The sequence below is a fragment of the Carassius carassius genome, unplaced genomic scaffold (genome assembly GCF_963082965.1).
Source record: "Carassius carassius unplaced genomic scaffold, fCarCar2.1 SCAFFOLD_61, whole genome shotgun sequence".
In the NCBI taxonomy this organism is placed as follows: domain Eukaryota; kingdom Metazoa; phylum Chordata; class Actinopteri; order Cypriniformes; family Cyprinidae; genus Carassius; species Carassius carassius.
In genome coordinates this window covers 158,046-181,826 of record NW_026775074.1, presented here as the reverse complement: position 1 = coordinate 181,826, position 23,781 = coordinate 158,046, and the positions used below count along the sequence as shown (strand labels likewise).

General features: G+C 45.7%; 3 non-coding genes and 1 pseudogene across 3 annotated transcripts; all 4 read right to left on the bottom strand.

Annotated features, from left to right (window-relative positions):
- Positions 1-5,467: 5,467 nt before the first annotated feature.
- LOC132134753 (U1 spliceosomal RNA) lies at positions 5,468-5,631 on the bottom strand. The gene has a single exon (XR_009429748.1). It is a non-coding gene; the product is annotated as a U1 spliceosomal RNA (small nuclear RNA).
- Positions 5,632-13,733: 8,102 nt separating this feature from the next.
- LOC132134637 (U1 spliceosomal RNA) lies at positions 13,734-13,897 on the bottom strand. Its single transcript, XR_009429692.1, has one exon. It is a non-coding gene; the product is annotated as a U1 spliceosomal RNA (small nuclear RNA).
- Positions 13,898-22,012: 8,115 nt separating this feature from the next.
- LOC132134761 (U1 spliceosomal RNA) lies at positions 22,013-22,176 on the bottom strand. The gene has a single exon (XR_009429755.1). It is a non-coding gene; the product is annotated as a U1 spliceosomal RNA (small nuclear RNA).
- A 351-nt stretch (positions 22,177-22,527) lies between these two features.
- LOC132134693 (U2 spliceosomal RNA) lies at positions 22,528-22,704 on the bottom strand (annotated as a pseudogene).
- Positions 22,705-23,781: the final 1,077 nt, after the last annotated feature.

Genomic DNA, 23,781 nt, shown 5'->3' with positions numbered 1-23,781 from the left:
TCAACCCTTTCCTCAATAAAATTTAAAACTTCTTTTGCAGTGTCAAAGTGTACCTTTTTAAAACTATATAATGCCCCATAACATTTTTCCACATCCTCTAAAATCTCTTTTGTTGTGTTAACCTCCCTATCCCCTGTTTTAACCCTGGTTAACCCCCCACCCCTTGTTATTATTTTCTTAAAAAAATATCTGGTACACTTTTCGCCTTCTTCTATTTCTCTCTCTTTACTTCTTAAAAGGACCCCTTTACTTTCTATATTGGCTAAAACTGACATTTCTTTTTTTACTTCCTGAATTTCCTCGTTAAAATCAAAACCATTATTTAAAAGATTAAAATACCTTTGTAGTCTTTTCTGGAACCCCAACATGCGTTTCTTTTCCCTACTCTTCTTTTCTTTCACTATCTTTCTAAAAAACTGTCTTGTCCGGTCCTTTACCATCTCCCACCACTGTGCACGTGTATCGTAAAAGTCTTGGAGGTTCTGCCATTGGCTGAACTGTTCCCTATATTCTAAAACTATATCCTTGTCTTCCAACAGGGAACAGTTCAGCTTCCACAGCCCTCCCCCTACCGTCACACCCATGGGCAGTGAAAGGGTGCAAGACAGCATCATGTGATCAGAGAAAAAGAGGGGGGTTAATGTAGCATCGGTCGGCGGGCAGTCCCTTGTAAAAACGTAGTCGATTCGAGAGGCTTTGGTACCATCACCACTGAACCAGGTGAAGCCCTCCTCTCTTTGATGCAAAATTTTAAAACAGTCGACTAAATTAAAATCTCTGACTAAACCCTGCAATAAAACCGACGTTTTGTCCACTCTAAAATCCTCCCCTACCCTTTTCCTGTCTGTTTTGGATAAAACACAATTAAAATCCCCTGCTACCATTAGGGGGGCCCTACCTAGCATGTGGGGTTGCAAGTCTTCTAAAAGCTCATATCTTTCATTCTTTTCCGTAAAACCATATACATTAAGAACATTAAAATCCCTGTCTAAAAAGGTCAGATTTACTAAAAGTGCCCGGCCTTGCCTCACCACAGTGCTGCCCTTCACCAAGATGTTAGGATTATTAATTAAAACCGCAACTCCGTCATTTTTGTTAAAATTTGATCCGCTCCATATGGAGGCTCCTGCGGACCATAGCTCCTCCATTTTCTTGTACCTAGTTAAAAAGGGCAGAGAACACTCTTGTAATAAAAACAAATCTGACTTAAAAGATTTTAAAAGGGACAAAATACTCTGTGCTCTAATGGTGGACCTCACACTTCTTACATTGATAGTAGAGATGGTGAGGGCCATGAGCAGTAGGGTTAAAAAGGTATAAGACATTTAAAACAGAAGACAGTAAAAAGACTACAAAGATACGATTAAAATCATGTTATATCTTGTTGCATTTGCCTTTCCTTTTCCTCAGACGAGCTGGGATCAGGAGGGCAAATGCCTGTCGCTTCAGAGGCCACAGAGGAAACCTCTTGTGGCTCTTTTGGCGATGATGCTGTTAGCTTAATGTGCAAAAAGGATACCTCATTGGGGGACTCTAGGGGCCACATGCGCTCCAGATCTACCGAATCGATACTATCAAGCTTATATGCTGCCCTAGATTTTTTCTCCTCCGTTACAATCAGAGGAGACCCCGCAGGTCTTTTTTGCACCTGAGCGTTAGGGAGTGAACACTCTGTCTCACTCCCGGTAGATTCCTGCACCCCATCCGAAACTGTTACTTGTGAGGAATTGTTTTTTTCCTCACTTTCCTCTCCTTCCATGACCATTTCCTGTTCCGTTGCCTCCGCCCCTGTGGCCGTCCCACTTCCTCCTTCCTGCCCAATCCCTGAGGCCGGCTGGGAATTTGAAATTCCCGCCAAAACCTCAGGGACCGCCTCCTCTTTCCTTTGTTCATTCGTTTGTTGCCCATGTGGGGCGGCCATTTTGAGCTTGTTGGCAAAACTTTTAGGGCAGTCTCTGTAGAGGTGGTTTGTTTCTCCACAAAGATTGCACCGTCTGCCATTGGTACAATCATCAAACTGTGACCAATTTCTCTACACTTCCCACATACTAACTCTTGGCATGCTTCAGCGAGATGACCAAACCTGCAACCCTTCCTGCAGAGTTTGGTATGTAGCCTCTGTTCTCTCCGAGCACAATCATGGAAGGCAGATGTTTCAGGCCCTGGTAGCCCCCAGCGTCTTCCCATTGTTTAATGGGAATTCGCCAGAAGCATGTCCAAATGCCATCTTCATCTAACACTTTGACAGGCTGGCCTCGAACAGTGCAAAATCTACCCAACCAAACATAAATATCATCTCCAGTCACTGTTTCATTGAACATCCTTACAATCACAGTTTTAAGTGTGTTATCAGAAAGTTTCTCGACAGTGAACATGGAGAACTGGGCTTTGACCCTCTGGAGTCTAAGGGTATTTTTGGGGCCTGGAGAAGTTTTGTCATGCCTTGACATTTGTGCTTTTTTCAGTTTCTTATAAATATCTAAATGGGTAAAGACTAATCTCACTGTAATCAGCACAAACTGGGCTGTAATAATATGTGAAATGCATGTATGTACATGATTGTGTTTTTGAGAAAAAAAATATTATGCGTGGTTAGTGAAAAACTAAAAATGTTAAAACGCTTGAATAAGGCAAAAAAACACATAAAGAACAATGGTTCCCGGGATTTTTGAGAACTGGAGCTTGTAGCCTAGAATTTTTCTTTCTAAATGATGTGAAAATCATCTTGTTTACTCACTCACAGAAAACAATATATTGCTTAAAATTTTCTAAGACACTTTTTGTTGGTAAAAGTCAAATGCGAGTAGGCGTCAACTACCATGAATATCATTGTGATTTACACCTGAGAAGACAAAGGCCTGCATAATGAGCTGCATAATGAGCCTCTCAGTCATCTGTGCCACTGTGAGTGAGGAGTTACAAGAGAGAATGTGAGAACAAAATAAATCTATATAATTTTATGTTTGTAGTTTATTAAGAATATATTTAATTATCCCACAACATAATTTAATATCCACTTGGGGGAGCAGTTAAACAGTTTATTAGAAACAATCAAAGCTGACTTTCAAACAAATTGTTTGGCATGCTTACTCCAGTCACACAATCCTTCAGAAATCCTTTTAACAATCTTATTTTCTACAAAAAAAAAAAAAAAAAACGTTTGTTGTTATTATTATCATCATTATTATTAATGTTGAAAAGAGCTGAGAATATTTTTCTGGGTTTTTAGGGGGAATAAATGGAAAGAAAAGCATTGTTTTTACATTTGTTACAGTTATCTATTTGTTACATTTATATTATTTACATCAAGCTTTCGAAGGGTATAGTGTTGTATATTGTTATTGAAACTTCATAATGTTTCACTTGATTATATATTTAGTCAGGAATTATAGTTCGGAAAAAGTCTAACTAGTAAAACGTTTACACGTTATGTGAAAACTAGTACAAGTATATAAATAAATAAAAAGAGACTTACTCGTGTTTATGATCTCTGCTGAATAAAGTGCTTCATTCTTTTTTTCTGAGGAAATCCATTTCTCAAATCCTCAACCACATCACATCTTTTTGGGGTGAATTATGTGTTATTCCTATCATCGCGAAGCAAACAGTAAAATAAAAAAAACTTGAACAGTCTGGCTGCTTTTTCTTCTGTGTGGGCGTATTCAAGCTGCGCGCTTCAGTTTGAATCTGAATAGCGCGTTCAGCGCGGGGGCGTGGTCACATTAGATATAATGAAGGGAGACATGAAAAACAGACATCGCGTTGTTTTCATATGGATTAATTTATCACAGAATATCTGTTTTCGGCGGCACTTGTTTAGTTTAAAAATAGACATGTCAAGCTTTCTATAGATATCTCTCTCATGTATTTTCGTTGAGTATTCACGGAGTTACAGTTCATTTAAATGACGTGTTTGTAAAAGAAGATCAGCGCAGACAAAGGCTGCAGACAGCGCACCTTGTTTGTTATCTTTATTTTATAAGTGCACAAAGTTTTGTTGTTATTATGTATGTATCCAAAAAAAAGTAGACCCTTTACAGATTCGATTGATGTATTGCTCTTATCTGTACGATTAAAACTGAAAGTGTAATTTAAGTTCTTTTCGGGGTTATCAGGAGAAAATGACTCAAAACGCGTATCCGCGTTAATCGACTTGATAGGGTTAACTGAATCAAACCTTTGCCAAAAGTCATTAAGCAGGGAAGCGGTTTGTTTAATTTGATTAAACATCAAATCCTTTGTTCAAGGGCAGAGTCATCAAACAATTCAGGTCGTCAGACCTAAAAGCTAAGGTCTTTTGGATCAGCTTGCTGGAAAAGTCCATACGGGACATTCCAAGGAGCTTCCCCTCAACCTGCCTGAATAAAAAACACACGCTGTGGTGCTAAAAACTTAAAACAACAATAAATACAATAATAAATAACCAAATAAATAATTAAAAGACCTTACTTTAAAACTTGTTTTAGCCCGAAGCAGCAGAGTTCAATGTACCTCTCGAAGTGGTGTGACTCAAGATATAAAAAGATCTCTAGTCAGGAAACCTCCAAGAGGCGATCGCAGTCTCAACCGTCCGACAAGATACGTGATCTTAGCCAAAAGGCCGAGAAGCGATGCCGCTAAGACGCAGCGGGGAGGAAGCCGGACACGGCGATGCCCATCTCGGCTTTGGTTAGTCTGGGGGACCTAAAAACGCTGGGGGATGGTAGTACCCTCCCCTGTCTGCAACGTCACCGGGCCTCGTCACGCTCGGCCTGACGCTGGCACTGCAGCGACGGAAAGTACGGCATCGCTCGTAATTCCCAAACGGTTCGTCGCAGAGCCACGTGCCTTATGTCATGGGAATCCTTGGCTCGAGCCGAACCAGACGCAGGTCTCAGATTGGCTCGTCGCTCTGACAAAATTTTCGGGTATTTGGGATTTTGTCGAAAACCTTCTTTTGCAACCTAGCGCCAGGTATTTGGCCCAGTCCCACCCAAAGCAGCACAGAAAGCTTCTTTGGAGTCTGCCTGTCAATAATCATCCCAAAAAAGTGGAAATTTCCATTCACCTTGGCGAGGGGACCTCAAAACGTGCTAAGGTGGCGTGTCTGAGATGGCTCGAATGGCTATAACTCCAGGAAGGAATGAGATCCCTTCACCCAAATCGGCACACCTGTGCAGGGGCTCAGTCAGAGGCCAGGTAAAAAAAGGGCGCTGCGACAGGCCACTCGGTGGCGCTGTAAGCGACAACAAAACTAATACCAATTGAAAAAGGACAACCAAACAACATGGAGACAGCTACAGCTAAGCTGCAGTCAGTCCAATCGACTTTCAAAGTAAGGTCTGTGCTAACTGGCTGAGCGTAACTGACTTTGTTTCACAGGCGCACAACACATACCTCGCATGTGACAGAACTCCCCATTCTGAAACGCAAAAAAAAACGCAAAACGCAAAAAAAAACCTCTTCTGCTTTGTTTCACCAACAATTTCAGGGGAGAGCGCGAACGCAGTCCCCCACTACCATAAATTATGCAGTCGAGATTCCCGCATTTGGGGAATTCGCAGGGGTCAGCATGGCCGGAGTGCAAAGGGCAAGCCTCGCCCTGGGTGAACCGCCTTCTTGATCATGGTGTCTCCCCTGCCAGGTAAGTATGAAGGCCCAGGCGGTCAGCCAGAGGTATGATTTGCGTCTCTACCGTCCACACCAACGGTTAGCCCCCCTCCAGGAAAGGAAGGATGGGTGCCTTCCGTTACTGGCCTGGAAACTGCCAAGCTCATGGGCCGGGGCTTCCCAACGCCGGTTTTAGATGACTCTCTTTAACCAAACACACCTGATTCGGTGCATCACCTCGTCTGTGAAAGACCTCAGGTGGGTGCATCGTTCATGGAAGAGTCCAAGACCCCAGGAGGGCGCATCAGGAAAAAAGTTCGCAATACACCACAGCATGGTAGATCTCATTCCTTGTTGCAAATACAGTTGCTATTTAATGAAAAGTGAGATACGCACCACATGTGGTGCACATGTGTGCCAAAATTCAACGCTCATTTTTGTAAGGGATAAAACTTACAAAAATGGATTCCTCTGAGTGCCCTGAGTACAGTACAACTGTTTTCTCTAGGCCTCATAAAAAAATTTCTTCCGACTTCCACCCCCCTCGAGCTGCCTTTTCTAGCCAGGGAGCGTGCACCCTGGCCGGCATGGATGAGTAGGTACGAGGGGGGTGGATGGTACTATTTTTTTGCTAATATCTCCGCGAAGCGGTGGAACCCGGGGCTGAAATTCGGGGGATCCTTAGAGGGTCGAGGGGCCTACCGTATGCAACCACCCTCGAGTTCCTGGGTGGTCCAGTTCCTGAGTTATAATGGTTCAAATTCCACATTTTGGGGGGCCGTAACTCGGACCCCCAGGGTCATAGGGACATGGGGCTAGTGTCGTCGGATAGAGCTCCCAAAGGTCTAATTTTGACCAGAGTTTGGTGTTGTTTCTCCTCTTTTCGAGTGAGTTATGGCCAGTCAAATTTTGGGACTTTTTGCATTTGCGGGTCCATATCTCTGGCTCCCGGGGGTCTATCGACTTGGGGGAGGTGGCTTCAGAGAGGGCCCTTTGAGGGCTATCAAGTCACCGAGTTTCAAGTTGCTAGGTCTCTTCCTTCCATTTGACTATCAAAAATGTGGGGGGCCATAAATTCGCCCCCCGGGGTGTTATGGATGGGGGGACAGCTGTGTTCGGTAGGCCTTCTGGAGGTCTTACTCCGTCCCGAGTTTGGTGCAGTTTGGCCCCGTTTTGGCCGTTTTGACCCCCGGGGTCATAGGGACATGGGGCTAGTGTCGTCGGATAGACGGCCCCCTGGTCTGACTTTTTTCTATGCATATTTCTACAGTATAATGGGATAAAACTTACAAAAATGGATTCCCTGAGTGCCCTGAGTACAGTACAACTGTTTTCTCTAGGCCTCATAAAAAAAAAAATTTCTTCCGACTTCCACCCCCCTCAAGCTGCCTTCTCTAGCCGGGGAGGGTGCACCCTGGCCGGCATGGATGAGTAGGTGCGAGGGGGGTGGATGTCATTAGTCATTAGACTAGAAAATGAATGGGAAATAGACTGGTAAGGGACCAAGGTAATTTACAGTTTATTAGAACAAAAGTGGAATGAGAAATAGACTGGTAAGTGACCAAGAAAATAGTTCCATTTGTAGTTTCTTAGACTAGAGGTGGTATGAAAAATAGACTGGTAACTGAATCAAGGAAAGAGTCATATTTGTAGTTTATCAGACTAGAAAATGAATGAGAAATAGACTGGTAGGTGACCAAGGAAATAGTACTATTTGTAGTTTATTAGACTAGAAGTTGAATGAGAAATAGACTGGTAAGTGATCCAAGGGAATAGTCCCATTTGTAGTTTATTAGACTAGAAAAAGAATGAAAAAAAAACTGGTGAGTGAATCAAAGGAATAGTCAAATTTGTAGTTTATTAAACTAGAAGTGTAATGAGAAATAGACTGCAAATTGTGCTCTCTAATGTATTAGACTCAAAGTTGTATTAACAGACTACAAATGGGACCTAAAAAGTTATATAAGTAACCAATGCTTGGGCAGTGTCCCTTGCATTCATCCTTTTGCAATTCATCCTTTAGTGTTTTAACAAAAGTAGATATGGCTTTGGACGACTGTCCCTTGTGCTTTCGTGGCTATAATCAGCTAAGCCAACACCTTCGTGTCTTTCACAAGGTGCGGAATGTGAAGGAGCGCAAGCTTCTCCTATCCATTGCTTCTGGGAGAGCTTCTCACGGCGGTACCGGCAGCTGAGGAAGTGGTCAAATCCCACCCCCTCTAGGCAGGTTGCACGGGCAACACATAGTCTGCTATCGGCCCTCGACAGCCCTGGGGAGGAGGAGTGCTCAGAGTCGCAGGTTGACAGACTAGATGAAGAGCCAGCCACCAGGCCTGAGGCAGAGCCAGCCACAGGACCCGAGGAGGAGGTCGCCGGGCCTTCAAAGAAGGCCCACTCCTCCGATGCACCATACCCCTTTCCGGACCACTTGCCAGCCCTAAGTGAGTATGACACTTGTCACTTTGATAACACCATACAATAACTTTCATTAATAAATCTCCTATTTGTAGATTATTAGACTAGAAGTTACCTGAGAAATAGACTGGTAAGTGAACCAAGGAAATAATCTCATTTGTTGTTCATTAGACTAGAAGTTGAATTAGAAATAGACTGGTAAGTGAACCAAGGAAATAGCCCCATTTATAGTTTGTTAGACTACAAGAGAAATGAGAAATAGACTGATAAGTGACCAAGGAAATAGTACCATTTGTAGTTTATTAGACTAGAAAATTATAGTAATATAATTATACATATACACACACATATTATGTATGTATATATATATATATATATATATATATATATATATATATATATATATATATATATATATATATATATATATAATTTATTATATATTTAATTTAATTTAATTTAATATAATAATAATAATAATGATGTTTGTTAGTGTTTACCTCTTAGTTATCGACCTGACTCACCTGGTCCTTCTCTTGTGCTTTCTTTTTGCAGATCAGCTCATTGAGGAGTCCAGGGCCCACTGGGAGGGCATCAACCCCACTCCGAAATTAATAAATAATGTGTCCTCAAAGATTTTTAGAATAAAAATTTTTATTTCATATATGTCAGCTGGCCAGACCAATCTGGCCAGCTTGATGTTTTTGGACAACAGGGCAAAGGTCCGGTCCTGGCTGTCTTTTTTAAGGAAATGCAATATTGCAGAGCCAACTGTGCACCATTACCTAAAAAATGTGGCACAGTTCCTCAAATATCTTAATGAGACCCCGCCGCCCACATGCCGGCTCTCCCGTGTGGCTTTCATTGGGATTAGGAGGGAAATCCAGAACTTGACCCGCCCAGTAAAGCGCAGCGTGGCAGTCCACGAGCTGGCTGTAAAACAAGCCAAGGAGGCCCGCCTGATCCCTAAAGCCACACTGCGAGCTTGCCGGGACTCTGCCAAAAATTTTTTTCTGAGATTCTGGGTAAGTTTTTGAATCCTTTCTCCTCTCATTATTTGGCGATCAATGTGATCCTTTATGCTTCTCTTTTTTTCTGTGAAGATCGTCTGAAGACTAGTCCTGAGAAAAAGGACCAATGGTCTTTTTATGGACACCTCACCACTTACTGGGCCAGCATTTATGGTCACCGTGGAGGGGTGTTCCAAAATGTAACAATTAAAGAGGTGGAGGATGCCCGTGCGACAGCTACAGAAGGCCACTTTGTCATTAATGTGAGTGGTTCTCTTTCTCTCTGTCTCTCGTTGTCCACATGGTTTTCTTTAAAATAAAACTCAGCTTATGCCACTTCTCACTGTTTCTAAAGATATCAGCCCACAAGACCAACCAGGCCTTTGGATCAGCCCAGCTGGCCCTGGACCAGGAGGAGTATGGGTGGCTTGAGGAATTCCTTTCACTCCGGTCCAACTTGGTAGGGGGACGAGTTGCAAACTATTTCTTCTTTACCTCAAAGGCCAGCTCCTGCAAAAACTTGAACAAGTATTTTCAGGATGCGTGGGCGAGCATGGGGTTACCAGGCACACCCACATTTACTGATGTGAGGACTGCCATCGCCACCCATGTAAGCATTCCTGTACTTGTTCCGGCTTTATGAGTTTCTGGTGTGTTTTTTTCTAACTCTTTGCCTATGCTGTTCTCTCTCCAAAAAGGCAAAGAACACTCACTGCCCGGAAGATAGGCACAAAGTGGCACAGTTCATGTGCCACGACACCACCACAGCTGACAGGTTTTATGCCCTCAACCTTAATGCAAAGCAGGCAGCAGAACACCGTCGCCTCTTTGATACAGCTGTGGTGGGTGAGGAAGCTGATAGTCCAAGGCAGCAAGGTGCCAAGAGAAGAAAGACGACAAAACCCCACAAGATGCCAGCTGAGGAAAAGTCCTCATCCACCAGCCCAACGCTCTCCGACAGCCCTCCCGATGCCGAAGAAGGCCAGAAGTCTGGGAAATCTGCTTCAGTAAGTACAATTTCCCATGGATTGGTTTAACTGTTTGTGACAAGTAGACATGTTCACTAACACTTTGCCTTTCTTATTATTTCTATAAGGAAAGAAGCACATTAATGAAGATGGTCCTCAGACGCAGACTGATGGTGAAGAACTCCCCACTTAAATCACCACAGGAAATAGCGTCTAAAAAGCTGGTGCAGCAAGTAAAAAAAGAGACTGGAGAAATTAAAAAAAAAATCCCCGTAAATAATTTATGTAGCTATTTAAATTGTTTGTTTTGATATTTGTTATGATAATTGTTCTACTCCTTTTATTTCTACGATAAAAAAGTAAGGTTATCTTTTTATTTGTTTTGATAGCCTGTTCCATTTTTCTTTTTTCTTTTTTTTTGTAAATAGTTATAGTTAAGGTTAATATCAGTTTGCTCTGAATCTTTCTGAACATGTTTATTTATTTATTTTATTTTTCTTATATAATGCATTTATATAAATGCGACCACCCTCGAGTTCCTGGGTGGTCCGGTTCCTGAGTTATAACGGTTCAAATCCCACATTTTGGGGGCCGTAACTCGGACGCCCGGGGTCATAGGAACATGGGGCTGGTGTCGTCGGATAGAGCTCCCAAAGGTCTAATTTTGACCAGAGTTTGGTGTTGTTTCCCTTCTTTCCGAGTGAGTTATGGCCGGTCAAATTTTGGGACTTTTTGCATTTGCGGGTCCATATCTCTGGCCCCCGGGGGTCTATCGACTTGGGGGAGGTGGCTTCAGAGAGGGCCCTTCGAGGGCTATCAAGTCACCAAGTTTCAAGTCGCTAGGTCTCTTCCTTCCATTTGACTATCAAAAATGTGGGGGGCCATAACTCCGCCCCCGGGGTGTTATGGATGGGGGGGGCAGCGGTGTTCGGTAGGCCTTCTGGAGTTCTTACTCTGACCCGAGTTTGGTGCAGTTTGGACCCGTTTTGGCGGAGTTACAGCTTGGCAAAATCTGTGACATTTTGGTTACCAAATAACCAAAATCCAACATTTTTTCTATGCATATTTCTACAGTATAATGGGATAAAACTTACAAAAACGGATTCCTCTGAGTGCCCTGAGTACAGTACAAGTGTTTTCTCTAGGCCTCATAAAAAAATTTTCTTCCGACTTCCACCCCCTCGAGCTGCCTTTTCTAGCCAGGGAGGGTGCACCCTGGCCGGCATGGATGAGTAGGTATGAGGGGGGTGGATGGTACTATTTTTTGCTAATATCTCCGCGAAGCGGTGGACCCCGAGGCTAAAATTCGGGGGATCCCTAGAGGATCGAGGGGCCTACCGTATGCGACCACCCTCGAGTTCCTGGGTGTTCCGGTTACTGAGTTATAACGGTTCAAATTCCACATTTTGTGGGGCCGTAACTCGGACCCCCGGGGTCAAAGGAACATGGGGCTGGTGTAGTCGGATAGAGCTCCCAAAGGTCTAATTTTGACCTGAGTTTGGTGTTTTTTCCTCTCTTTTTGGGTGAGTTATTGCCAGTCAAATTTTGGGACTTTTTGCATTTGCGGGCCCGTATCTCTGGCCCCCGGGGGTCTATCGACTTGGGGGAGGTGGCTTCAGAGAGGGCCCTTTGAGGGCTATCAAGTCACCGAGATTCAAGTTGCTAGGTCTCTTCCTTCCATTTGACTATTAAAAATGTGTGGGGCAATAACTTCGCCCCCCGGGGTGTTATGGATGGGGGGCAGCGGTGTTCGGTAGGCCTTCTGGAGGTCTTACTCTGACCCGAGTTTGGTGCAGTTTGGCCCCGTTTTGGCAGAGTTACAGCTTGGCAAAGTCTGTGACATTTTGGTTAACATTCACCACAATTTTGGATATGTCCGCAAATGTTCCGGATGTTATCCGTGGTCATTCCGTGAATATAATGGTCAAATGAACAAATAGTGGGTTCGTGGGACCCAGGGTGGGGGTCCGCAAGTGGTCCGCAGATGATCCGCAGTCATTGTGTGAACATAATGGTCAAATGGACAAATAGTGGGTTCGTGGGACCCAGGGTGGGGGTCCGCAAGTGGTCCGCAGATGATCCGCAGTCATTGTGTGAATATAATGGTCAAATGGACAAATACAGGGTTCGTGGGACCCAGGGTGGGGGTCCGCAAGGGGTCTGCAGATGATCCGCAGTCATTGTGTGAATATAATGGTCAAATGGACAAATAATGGGTTCGTGGGACCCGGGTTGGGGGTCCGACGGGGGTCCGCATCGGTTCCGTGGTCATTCTGTAACTTTAAAGGTCAAATGGACAAATATAGGTTTCGTGGGCAAAAAAATCGTACACCCCCCATTCGTGTAAATGCCACTGTTTTAAACCTGAGGTGTACTGCTCCGTGCGCCACCCTATGGAGAAGTGCTGAATGGCATGTAGGGGCCTCAAATTTGGGTGGGCTTCCGCGGGGCCCCTCGGGGGTCCAGATCCACCTGCGCCGGTCAGGGGTCTCCCGTGGGCCGGCGCGGTCCAGCAGACATCGACGCCGCGTCCGTCAAAAATTTTTTGGGGTCAGCGCGCAGGTCCCCTTAACCCACGTACACGAGCCCTCAAACTTATACCTGAATGGACGCTCCAAAAAAAAAAGGACTTTCTGGAGAAGTCAAGACGTGACATTCCTAGGAGCTTGCCATTCACCTCTTTAAAATAAAAGCGCACGCTGTGGTGCCTCCGCACGCCGGCATGGGCAGCCGACATGATGGAGGCACCAACAGCCTAGAAACTTAAAACAACAATAAATACAATAATAAATAACCAAATAAATAATTAAAAGACCTTACCTTAAAACGTGTTGGAGCCCGAAGCAGCAGAGTTCAATGTACCTCTCGAAGTTGTGTGACTCAAGATATAAAAAGATCTCGAGTCAGGAAACCTCCAAGAGGCGATCGCAGTCTAAACCGTCTGACAAGATACGTGATCTTAGCCAAAAGGCCGAGAAGCGATGCCGCTAAGACGCAGCGGGCAGGAAGCCGGACACGGCGATGCCCATCTCGGCTTTGGTAAGTCTGGGGGACCTAAAAACGCTGGGGGATGGTAGTACCCTTATGTAATGGGAATCCTTGGCTCGAGCCGAACCAGACGCAAGTCTCAGATTGGCTCGTCGCTCTGACAGAATTTTCGGGTATTTGGGATTTTGTCGAAAACCTTCTTTTGCAACCTAGCGCCAGGTATTTGGCCCAGTCCCACCCAAAGCAGCACAGAAAGCTTCTCTGGAGTCTGCTTGTCAATAATCATCCCAAAAAAGTGGAAATTTCCATTCACCTTGGCGAGGGGACCTCAAAACGTGCTAACGTGGCGTGTCCGAGATGGCTCGAATGGCTATAACTCCAGCAAGGAATGAGATCCCTTCACCCAAATCGGCACACCTGTGCAGGGGCTCAGTCAGAAGCAAGGTGAAAAAGGGCGCTGCGACAGGCCACTCGGTGGCGCTGTAAGCGACAACAAAATTAATACCAATTGAAAAAGGACAACCAAACAACATGGAGACAGCTACAGCTAGGCTGCAGTCAGTCCAATCGACTTTCAAAGTAAGGTCTGTGCTATATTCGAACTGAACCACCCACCAGGGTCCGATTTTTCAAGAGCGTAACTGACTTTGTTTCACAGGCGCACAACACATACCTCGCATGTGACAGAACTCCACATTCTGAAACGCAAAAAAAACCGCAAAACGCAAAAAAAACCTCTTCTGCTTTGTTTCACCAACAATTTCAGGGGAGAGCGCGAACGCAGTCCCCAACTACCATAAATTATGCAGTCGAGATTCACGCATTTGGGGAATTCGCAGGGGTCAGCATGGCCGGAGTGCAATGGGCAAGCCTCGCCCTGGGTGAACCGCCTTCTTGATCATGGTGTCTCCCCTGCCAGGTAAGTATGAAGGCCCAGGCGGTCAGCCAGAGGTATGATTTGCGTCTCTACCGTCCACACCAACGGTTAGCCCCCCTCCAGGAAAGGAAGGATGGGTGCCTTCCGTTACTGGCCTGGAAACTGCCAAGCTCATGGGCCGGGGCTTCCCAACGCCGGTTTTAGATGACTCTCTTTAACCAAACACACCTGATTTGGTGCATCACCTCGTCTGTGAAAGACCTCAGGTGGGTGCATCGTTCATGGAAGAGTCCAAGACCACAGGAGGGCGCATCAGGAAAAAAGTTCGCAATACACCACAGCATGGCAGATCTCATTCCTTGTTGCAAATACAGTTGCTATTTAATGAAAAGTGAGATACGCACCACATGTGGTGCACATGTGTGCCAAAATTCAACGCTCATTTTTATGCAAATTCTACAGTACTATGGGATAAAACTTACAAAAATGGATTCCTCTGAGTGCCCTGAGTACAGTACAACTGTTTTCTCTAGGCCTCATAAAAAAATTTCTTCCGACTTCCACCCCCCTCGAGCTGCCTTTTCTAGCCAGGGAGCGTGCACCCTGGCCGGCATGGATGAGTAGGTACGAGGGGGGTGGATGGTACTATTTTTTTGCTAATATCTCCGCGAAGCGGTGGAACCCGGGGCTGAAATTCGGGGGATCCTTAGAGGGTCGAGGGGCCTACCGTATGCAACCACCCTCGAGTTCCTGGGTGGTCCAGTTCCTGAGTTATAATGGTTCAAATTCCACATTTTGGGGGGCCGTAACTCGGACCCCCAGGGTCATAGGGACATGGGGCTAGTGTCGTCGGATAGAGCTCCCAAAGGTCTAATTTTGACCAGAGTTTGGTGTTGTTTCTCCTCTTTTCCAGTGAGTTATGGCCAGTCAAATTTTGGGACTTTTTGCATTTGCGGGTCCATATCTCTGGCTCCCGGGGGTCTATCGACTTGGGGGAGGTGGCTTCAGAGAGGGCCCTTTGAGGGCTATCAAGTCACCGAGTTTCAAGTTGCTAGGTCTCTTCCTTCCATTTGACTATCAAAAATGTGGGGGGCCATAAATTCGCCCCCCGGGGTGTTATGGATGGGGGGACAGCTGTGTTCGGTAGGCCTTCTGGAGGTCTTACTCCGTCCCGAGTTTGGTGCAGTTTGGCCCCGTTTTGGCCGTTTTGACCCCCGGGGTCATAGGGACATGGGGCTAGTGTCGTCGGATAGACGGCCCCCTGGTCTGACTTTTTTCTATGCATATTTCTACAGTATAATGGGATAAAACTTACAAAAATGGATTCCCTGAGTGCCCTGAGTACAGTACAAGTGTTTTCTCTAGGCCTCATAAAAAAAAAATTTCTTCCGACTTCCACCCCCCTCAAGCTGCCTTCTCTAGCCGGGGAGGGTGCACCCTGGCCGGCATGGATGAGTAGGTGCGAGGGGGGTGGATGTCATTAGTCATTAGACTAGAAAATGAATGGGAAATAGACTGGTAAGGGACCAAGGTAATTTACAGTTTATTAGAACAAAAGTGGAATGAGAAATAGACTGGTAAGTGACCAAGAAAATAGTTCCATTTGTAGTTTCTTAGACTAGAGGTGGTATGAAAAATAGACTGGTAACTGAATCAAGGAAAGAGTCATATTTGTAGTTTATCAGACTAGAAAATGAATGAGAAATAGACTGGTAGGTGACCAAGGAAATAGTACTATTTGTAGTTTATTAGACTAGAAGTTGAATGAGAAATAGACTGGTAAGTGATCCAAGGGAATAGTCCCATTTGTAGTTTATTAGACTAGAAAAAGAATGAAAAAAAAACTGGTGAGTGAATCAAAGGAATAGTCAAATTTGTAGTTTATTAAACTAGAAGTGTAATGAGAAATAGACTGCAAATTGTGCTCTCTAATGTATTAGACTCAAAGTTGTATTAACAGACTACAAATGGGACCTAAAAAGTTATATAAGTAACCAATGCTTGGGCAGTGTCCCTTGCATTCATCCTTTTGCTATTCATCCTTTAGTGTTTTAACAAAAGTAGATATGGCTTTGGACGACTGTCCCTTGTGCTTTCGTGGCTATAATCAGCTAAGCCAACACCTTCGTGTCTTTCACAAGGTGCGGAATGTGAAGGAGCGCAAGCTTCTCCTATCCATTGCTTCTGGGAGAGCTTCTCACGGCGGTACCGGCAGCTGAGGAAGCGGTCAAATCCCACCCCCTCTAGGCAGGTTGCACGGGCAACACATAGTCTGCTATCGGCCCTCAATAGCCCTGGGGAGGAGGAGTGCTCAGAGTCGCAGGTTGACAGACTAGATGAAGAGCCAGCCACCAGGCCTGAGGCAGAGCCAGCCACAGGACCCGAGGAGGAGGTCGCCGGGCCTTCAAAGAAGGCCCACTCCTCCGATGCACCATACCCCTTTCCGGACCACTTGCCAGCCCTAAGTGAGTATGACACTTGTCACTTTGATAACACCATACAATAACTTTCATTAATAAATCTCCTATTTGTAGATTATTAGACTAGAAGTTACCTGAGAAATAGACTGGTAAGTGAACCAAGGAAATAATCTCATTTGTTGTTCATTAGACTAGAAGTTGAATTAGAAATAGACTGGTAAGTGAACCAAGGAAATAGCCCCATTTATAGTTTGTTAGACTACAAGAGAAATGAGAAATAGACTGATAAGTGACCAAGGAAATAGTACCATTTGTAGTTTATTAGACTAGAAAATTATAGTAATATAATTATACATATACACACACATATTATGTATGTATATATATATATATATATATATATATATATATATATATATATAATTTATTATATATTTAATTTAATTTAATTTAATATAATAATAATAATAATAATGTTTGTTAGTGTTTACCTCTTAGTTATCGACCTGACTCACCTGGTCCTTCTCTTGTGCTTTCTTTTTGCAGATCAGCTCATTGAGGAGTCCAGGGCCCACTGGGAGGGCATCAACCCCACTCCGAAATTAATAAATAATGTGTCCTCAAAGATTTTTAGAATAAAATTTTTTATTTCATATATGTCAGCTGGCCAGACCAATCTGGCCAGCTTGATGTTTTTGGACAACAGGGCAAAGGTCCGGTCCTGGCTGTCTTTTTTAAGGAAATGCAACATTGCAGAGCCAACTGTGCACCATTACCTAAAAAATGTGGCACAGTTCCTCAAATATCTTAATGAGACCCCGCCGCCCACATGCCGGCTCTCCCGTGTGGCTTTCATTGGGATTAGGAGGGAAATCCAGAACTTGACCCGCCCAGTAAAGCGCAGCGTGGCAGTCCACGAGCTGGCTGTAAAACAAGCCAAGGAGGCCCGCCTGATCCCTAAAGCCACACTGCGAGCTTGCCGGGACTCTGCCAAAAAATTTTTTTCTGAGATTCTGGGTAAGTTTTTGAATCCTTTCTCCTCTCATTATTTGGCGATCAATGTGATCCTTTATGCTTCTCTTTTTTTCTGTGAAGATCGTCTGAAGACTAGTCCTGAGAAAAAGGACCAATGGTCTTTTTATGGACACCTCACCACTTACTGGGCCAGCATTTATGGTCACCGTGGAGGGGTGTTCCAAAATGTAACAATTAAAGAGGTGGAGGATGCCCGTGCGACAGCTACAGAAGGCCACTTTGTCATTAATGTGAGTGGTTCTCTTTCTCTCTGTCTCTCGTTGTCCACATGGTTTTCTTTAAAATAAAACTCAGCTTATGCCACTTCTCACTGTTTCTAAAGATATCAGCCCACAAGACCAACCAGGCCTTTGGATCAGCCCAGCTGGCCCTGGACCAGGAGGAGTATGGGTGGCTTGAGGAATTCCTTTCACTCCGGTCCAACTTGGTAGGGGGACGAGTTGCAAACTATTTCTTCTTTACCTCAAAGGCCAGCTCCTGCAAAAACTTGAACAAGTATTTTCAGGATGCGTGGGCGAGCATGGGGTTACCAGGCACACCCACATTTACTGATGTGAGGACTGCCATCGCCACCCATGTAAGCATTCCTGTACTTGTTCCGGCTTTATGAGTTTCTGGTGTGTTTTTTTCTAACTCTTTGCCTATGCTGTTCTCTCTCCAAAAAGGCAAAGAACACTCACTGCCCGGAAGATAGGCACAAAGTGGCACAGTTCATGTGCCACGACACCACCACAGCTGACAGGTTTTATGCCCTCAACCTTAATGCAAAGCAGGCAGCAGAACACCGTCGCCTCTTTGATACAGCTGTGGTGGGTGAGGAAGCTGATAGTCCAAGGCAGCAAGGTGCCAAGAGAAGAAAGACGACAAAACCCCACAAGATGCCAGCTGAGGAAAAGTCCTCATCCACCAGCCCAACGCTCTCCGACAGCCCTCCCGATGCCGAAGAAGGCCAGAAGTCTGGGAAATCTGCTTCAGTAAGTACAATTTCCCATGGATTGGTTTAACTGTTTGTGACAAGTAGACATGTTCACTAACACTTTGCCTTTCTTATTATTTCTATAAGGAAAGAAGCACATTAATGAAGATGGTCCTCAGACGCAGACTGATGGTGAAGAACTCCCCACTTAAATCACCACAGGAAATAGCGTCTAAAAAGCTGGTGCAGCAAGTAAAAAAAGAGACTGGAGAAATTAAAAAAAAAATCCCCGTAAATAATTTATGTAGCTATTTAAATTGTTTGTTTTGATATTTGTTATGATAATTGTTCTACTCCTTTTATTTCTACGATAAAAAAGTAAGGTTATCTTTTTATTTGTTTTGATAGCCTGTTCCATTTTTCTTTTTTCTTTTTTTTTGTAAATAATTATAGTTAAGGTTAATATCAGTTTGCTCTGAATCTTTCTGAACATGTTTATTTATTTATTTTATTTTTCTTATATAATGCATTTATATAAATGCGACCACCCTCGAGTTCCTGGGTGGTCCGGTTCCTGAGTTATAATGGTTCAAATCCCACATTTTGGGGGCCGTAACTCGGACGCCCGGGGTCATAGGAACATGGGGCTGGTGTCGTCGGATAGAGCTCCCAAAGGTCTAATTTTGACCAGAGTTTGGTGTTGTTTCCCTTCTTTCCGAGTGAGTTATGGCCGGTCAAATTTTGCATTTGCGGGTCCATATCTCTGGCCCCCGGGGGTCTATCGACTTGGGGGAGGTGGCTTCAGAGAGGGCCCTTCGAGGGCTATCAAGTCACCAAGTTTCAAGTCGCTAGGTCTCTTCCTTCCATTTGACTATCAAAAATGTGGGGGCCATAACTCCGCCCCCGGGGTGTTATGGATGGGGGGGGCAGCGGTGTTCGGTAGGCCTTCTGGAGTTCTTACTCTGACCCGAGTTTGGTGCAGTTTGGCCCCGTTTTGGCGGAGTTACAGCTTGGCAAAGTCTGTGACATTTTGGTTACCAAATAACCAAAATCCAACATTTTTTCTATGCATATTTCTACAGTATAATGGGATAAAACTTACAAAAACGGATTCCTCTGAGTGCCCTGAGTACAGTACAAGTGTTTTCTCTAGGCCTCATAAAAAAATTTTCTTCCGACTTCCACCCCCTCGAGCTGCCTTTTCTAGCCAGGGAGGGTGCACCCTGGCCGGCATGGATGAGTAGGTATAAGGGGGGTGGATGGTACTATTTTTTGCTAATATCTCCGCGAAGCGGTGGACCCCGAGGCTAAAATTTGGGGGATCCCTAGAGGATCGAGGGGCCTACCGTATGCGACCACCCTCGAGTTCCTGGGTGTTCCGGTTCCTGAGTTATAACGGTTCAAATTCCACATTTTGTGGGGCCGTAACTCGGACCCCCGGGGTCATAGGAACATGGGGCTGGTGTAGTCGGATAGAGCTCCCAAAGGTCTAATTTTGACCTGAGTTTGGTGTTTTTTCCTCTCTTTTTGGGTGAGTTATTGCCGGTCAAATTTTGGGACTTTTTGCATTTGCGGGCCCGTATCTCTGGCCCCCGGGGGTCTATCGACTTGGGGGAGGTGGCTTCAGAGAGGGCCCTTTGAGGGCTATCAAGTCCCAGAGTTTCAAGTTGCTAGGTCTCTTCCTTCCATTTGACTATTAAAAATGTGTGGGGCAATAACTTCGCCCCCCGGGGTGTTATGGATGGGGGGCAGCGGTGTTCGGTAGGCCTTCTGGAGGTCTTACTCTGACCCGAGTTTGGTGCAGTTTGGCCCCGTTTTGGCAGAGTTACAGCTTGGCAAAATCTGTGACATTTTGGTTAACATTCACCACAATTTTGGATATGTCCGCAAATGTTCCGGATGTGATCCGTGGTCATTCCGTGAATATAATGGTCAAATAGTGGGTTCGTGGGACCCAGGGTGGGGGTCCGCAAGTGGTCCGCAGATGATCCGCAGTCATTGTGTGAACATAATGGTCAAATGGACAAATAGTGGGTTCGTGGGACCCAGGGTGGGGGTCCGCAAGTGGTCCGCAGATGATCCGCAGTCATTGTGTGAATATAATCGTCAAATGGACAAATACGGGGTTCGTGGGACCCAGGGTGGGGGTCCGCAAGGGGTCTGCAGATGATCCGCAGTCATTGTGTGAATATAATGGTCAAATGGACAAATAATGGGTTCGTTGGACCCGGGTTGGGGGTCCGACGGGGGTCCGCATCGGTTCCGTGGTCATTATGTAACTTTAAAGGTCAAATGGACAAATATAGGTTTCGTGAGCAAAAAAAACGTACACCCCCCATTTGGGTAAATGCCACTGTTTTAAACCTGAGGTGTACTGCTCCGTGCGCCACCCTATGGAGAAGTGCTGAATGGCATGTAGGGGCCTCAAATTTGGCCTTTTTGACGCCGCGTCCGTCAAAAATTTTTTGGGGTCAGCGCGCATGTCCCCTTAACCCACGTAGACGAGCCCTCAAACTTATACCTGAATGGACGCTCCAAAAAAAAAAGGACTTTCTGGAGAAGTCAAGACGTGACATCCCTAGGAGCTTGCCATTCACCTCTTTAAAACAAAAGCGCACGCTGTGGTGCCTCCGCACGCCGGCACGGGCAGCCGACATGATGGAGGCACCAACAGCCTAGAAACTTAAAACAACAATAAATACAATAATAAATAACCAAATAAATAATTAAAAGACCTTACCTTAAAACGTGTTGGAGCCCGAAGCAGCAGAGTTCAATGTACCTCTCGAAGTTGTGTGACTCAAGATATAAAAAGATCTCGAGTCAGGAAACCTCCAAGAGGCGATCGCAGTCTAAACCGTCTGACAAGATACGTGATCTTAGCCAAAAGGCCGAGAAGCGATGCCGCTAAGACGCAGCGGGCAGGAAGCCGGACACGGCGATGCCCATCTCGGCTTTGGTAAGTCTGGGGGACCTAAAAACGCTGGGGGATGGTAGTACCCTCCCCTGTCTGCAACGTCACCGGGACTCGTCACGCTCGGCCTGACGCTGGCACTGCAGCGACGGAAAGTACGGCATCGCTCGTAACTCCCAAACGGTTCGTCGCAGAGCCACGTGCCTTATGTAATGGGAATCCTTGGCTCGAGCCGAACCAGACGCAGGTCTCAGATTGGCTCGTTGCTCTGACAGAATTTTCGGGTATTTGGGATTTTGTCGAAAACCTTCTTTTGCAACCTAGCGCCAGGTATTTGGCCCAGTCCCACCCAAAGCAGCACAGAAAGCTTCTCTGGAGTCTGCCTGTCAATAATCATCCCAAAAAAGTGGAAATTTCCATTCACCTTGGCGAGGGGACCTCAAAACGTGCTAACGTGGCGTGTCCGAGATGGCTCGAATGGCTATAACTCCAGGAAGGAATGAGATCCCTTCACCCAAATCGGCACACCTGTGCAGGGGCTCAGTCAGAAGCAAGGTGAAAAAGGGCGCTGCGACAGGCCACTCGGTGGCGCTGTAAGCGACAACAAAATTAATACCAATTGAAAAAGGACAACCAAACAACATGGAGACAGCTACAGCTAGGCTGCAGTCAGTCCAATCGACTTTCAAAGTAAGGTCTGTGCTATATTCGAACTGAACCACCCACCAGGGTCCGATTTTTCAAGAGCGTAAAAATCGGTGAAAGCGTTGTTTCACAGGCGCACAACACATACCTCGCATGTGACAGAACTCCCCATTCTGAAACGCAAAAAAAAAAAAACCTGGAAAAAACCTCTTCTGCTTTGTTTCACCAACAATTTCAGGGGAGAGCGCGAACGCAGTCCCCCACTACCATAAATTATGCAGTCGAGATTCCCGCATTTGGGGAATTCGCAGGGGTCAGCATGGCCGGAGTGCAATGGGCAAGCCTCGCCCTGGGTGAACCGCCTTCTTGATCATGGTGTCTCCCCTGCCAGGTTAGTATGAAGGCCCAGGCGGTCAGCCAGAGGTACGATTTGCGTCTCTACCGTCCACACCAACGGTTAGCCCCCCTCCAGGAAAGGAAGGACGGGTGCCTTCCATTACTGGCCTGGAAACTGCCAAGCTCATGGGCCGGTGCTTCCCAACGCCGGTTTTAGATGAATCTCTTTAACCAAACACACCTGATTCGATGCATCACCTCGTCTGTGAAAGACCTCAGGTGGGTGCATCGTTCGTGGAAGAGTCCAGGACCCCAGGAGGGCGCATCAGGAAAAAAGTTTGCAATACACCACAGCATGGCAGATCTCATTCCTTGTTCTGCTATTCGACACAATAAACGGCAATCCCCAAAAAGGGAAAGCACACCGTTCCTGGAGACACTGCAATACCAGGCCGATGCTTGGAGTGGACGGAGCAAGCCCCGGCTCCAGCTCCGTGATCTAAAAATCCATTTAATATGTAGTCCCCGGATGGGGGACGTATCAGATATTAAACTGATAAGAACAGATTTTTTTTCTTTCAAAAAAGTTTTATTGTCACGAGTTACATTTTTTCCATTTGCATTTTTACTTTCACACACATTTTTCTTTTCAAGCACACATTAAAACAAGCCATATAATATATAATAAATACACATGGTAAAATGAAAGAAACAATCATTGTTAAAAAACATTTGATTAAAACCACAGTGTTTTGCTTGTTTTTAAAAGGCCATATTTGGGGTGTGTTTAAAAGGTGCGATTGGTTTCAAAAGTAAAATACAAATTTAAAAAAGCAAACAAGCCTCATATGCATGTTAATAAAACCAATTTTATTGATAAAACACAATAAAAACCAATTTATTGGATAAAAACCAATAAAAAAAACCATCTGTTGTGCAAGACCGGGGGTGAGTCCTTATCAAGTCGGTCTTCACCCCACTCTCCAGAACAGGGACATGAGATGCTACTTTACGGGCTCAGCGGAGATCCCCTCTCCTCCGGCCCGCTGGCCCGCTGTTCCCGTAGCCAGAATGGTGAGGGTGCATCTACGGGCAGCCAGGGTCGGTGCCTGCCGGGACCCTCTCTGTGCGACCCCGGCCCCCCCGTCCGAATATCGTCGTCCGGTACCCCTGCAGCATTGATGTTACCTTTAGCTCGCATGCATTGAGGGTTACCGTAACGCGCTTCCCCACCAGCAGGTTTCTGGTGGCCCAGATGGCATCCTTGATGACGTTGAGGGTGAGCCAGAGCGAGGTAAATTTCTGTGCCGTCAAGTCCTTCAAGCCCCGGCCCACCCCAAGGATGGCGAGCTGGTACCCGAACTGGGCCCCACCTGCTGGTAGGCACGGGAAATACAGGGGGCCGGTCTTGGCCCACAGGGCCCGCGCAGTGCTGCAGTCCCAGAGCAGGTGGTGGACGGTCTCCGGGGAATTGCAGCCGGACCGAGGGCAGATGGGGTTTTTGGCCATGCCTCTGGAGTGCATAACCGCCCTGACCGGGAGGATCTCATGAGCCACCATCCACGATAAGTCCTTGTGCCTGTTCTGGAGAGCAGGGTGAGCCGCATTCCGCCAAACTTGTTTGGCCTCACTTAGTGTGAGGCCCGGAACTGGACTCACCGGTTCCCG